Source organism: Odontomachus brunneus, unplaced genomic scaffold (genome assembly GCF_010583005.1).
Source record: "Odontomachus brunneus isolate Ranch 3 - 2012 unplaced genomic scaffold, Obru_v1 Obru_scaffold_064, whole genome shotgun sequence".
NCBI lineage: Eukaryota > Metazoa > Arthropoda > Insecta > Hymenoptera > Formicidae > Odontomachus > Odontomachus brunneus.
Genome location: NW_022639514.1, coordinates 542200 through 544454, shown reverse-complemented (window position 1 = coordinate 544454; position 2255 = coordinate 542200). Strand labels below are relative to the sequence as shown.

Below are 2255 nucleotides of genomic sequence, written 5' to 3'. Positions count from 1 at the left end.
GAGAGAGAGAGAGAGAGAGAGAGAGAGAGAGAGAGAGAGAGAGAGAGAGAGAGAGAGAGAGAGAGAGAGAGAGAGAGAACCGGAATACTAGATGCGACAATGAACGCGTGAACTGAATCTCGTAATAAAGGATGCGACGAGGATATACGGAGAGAAACAACAAAATAACGACGTGGGATTCGATTTCCCGTCCTCGATGACAAATTTGCTCTCAATAAGCGAATCGCGATGAAGATCCGCAAAACGATTGGCCACGCCTGCGCAAAGCCATGGCTCACAAAAACTATTAATTAAACATTGAAAACATGACAAAGACGAAACTCGCGACCAAGAATGCTTTTCACTTGTATTATTCATTCGTGTTTCGTGCACGGCAGCCGTAACTGGTTAATCGAGTGTCGACAGAACTCTCGCGGTTTCTCTCTGCGGCAAAGATCGTCACTTCTTCTTCTCTTTTTTTTTTTGTGTTTGACCAAATGATCGGTTTGGGACGAGCCGATGCCGCGTGCGGCCCTGCGGCGTGATCCAACACACGCATGCATGGACGAAATAAGAAACGAAAAGGGAGAAGGCAGAGAGAAGAGGAGATAGATATAGAAGAGGAGAAGAGAAACATAGGGCAGACCTGCATGCGTAAGCATGTGCCCGTGCTAAGCTGTACGCGCGCGCGCATGCATGTGTGTGTATGTGTGTGACTAGCGTCGTGTATGCAACGCAACGCCAGCGGCGTACCAATATCGCCCGACCGGGTTCTCGGAATTTCCGACGGCGGTCCAAGAATTATCGCACATTAGATAGACAGACGCTCGCCGATGATATCGCACAAGCGTAACAAACAAACAAACGAATGTCGGAGCGGCGAGGATAAACATAGAAACGCACTTACGCGACGCGCCAAATTTCCTGCCGAGTTGCTCTCTTTTCCTTCCCCGCTGCCCTTCTGCAATTATTACGAAATAAATTACGCGTACGGCCGTATATTGCGTGAACTTTGTAATGCGGCCAGTTGACGTGAACGGGCGCAATAAATCACGCATGCTGTATATTAATCTCACGCACGTGAGACCGCGCAGTGATGGTCATTCGAGCGGAAAAAAGTGGAGGAGCTAATAACGCGATCGCTCTTGAAAATATGAAGAGAAATCTGCACTGGCAATAATAATGATAATAAAGTAGCAAAACAACGGCGCCCACGTGTCGCTAGTTACGGCGTTGGCGGTGAGATGCTGTTGAATGGGCCGCGGCCTATTGGCTGGTCTCGGGTCACGTGCACAGCACTAGACATTCATTCTCCCCTCGCAACTGGTCCGCGTATAATTTGCACACGCATGCTTCGGTTGCGCGCGACCACCACCGCCGCCTCCGCCGATATGACAAGCCCGTTCTCTACAGTCGCGGAGGTGTACGAGCACCTGAGCACACCGCGTAACACAGTAAGATGAATAGGAAAGAGAGAGAAGAGGAAAGACAGAGAGAGAGAAAGAGAGAAAAAGATAGAGAAAGCCGCGGCACCGCTTTGAACGCGCGAGATCGCGGCCCGCCGGGTCGTCCGCAAATAGCACAATCGACCCTCTAACCCTTATCCGGACCACCCCTTCCTCTTACCCTCCCTCCAAACTCGACGAACACGTTATTCTTCCGCGCGTAAAATATAGATACGTTATGCAAGTGTATTAACACGTACATGAATGCGATCGTCTCTGCGCATGATTAATTATTAAATCCGGACCGCGCATAAGAACACGTTCCTCCAACTTGGATGTAGCTCGGATCGATCTCGATGCGAAATTAAACGCGCACAAGTGTGTCTTTTCCGGATGTAATTGATGACCGTGTGTAATTCTACGAAGACAGAGTTGTATGATAATTAACTAAGACTCGACCGAACCAAATCGCAGACTCGAGGGAGAATTCAAGCGCAATCACCGAAGTTTCACGAATAAACAGCTGAATACTTGACTCGATTTTGCTTCGTTCTTTGATATAGTCTTCAATTTATTTATTTAATTAAACGGGAGGATGTTCCTTTAGTATATGAAAAGAGACAATATAAAATACAAAAACGAGAAAGAAAGAGATAAAATCATAAGAAAGATACAAAAAAATAAACAAACATGATCTAAGAGATAAATATAACCATAATTTAGAAAGATTTGTTAGGATGTTTAAACATATACAGAGATCAATAATCATCATAAGTAATATAATAATAATAATAAGTATTAATATCATAATAAGTGGCAATCACATAATCA

The 2255-nt window shown here is 45.6% G+C and overlaps 1 protein-coding gene across 8 annotated transcripts in view; it reads right to left on the bottom strand.

Annotated features, from left to right (window-relative positions):
• Nucleotides 1–2255, bottom strand: part of LOC116846461 (protein capicua homolog) — a 121598-nt gene that overhangs the window by 58512 nt on the left and 60831 nt on the right. Inside the window, exon 1 of one of the 8 annotated variants that reach the window (XM_032820282.1) lies at nt 887–2167. The exons of the other annotated variants lie outside the window; for them this stretch is intronic. The gene's annotated coding sequence lies outside the window, so the exon portion shown is untranslated. Of the gene's footprint in view, nt 1–886; nt 2168–2255 lie in introns of those variants that run through there. 8 annotated transcript variants of the gene reach the window in all.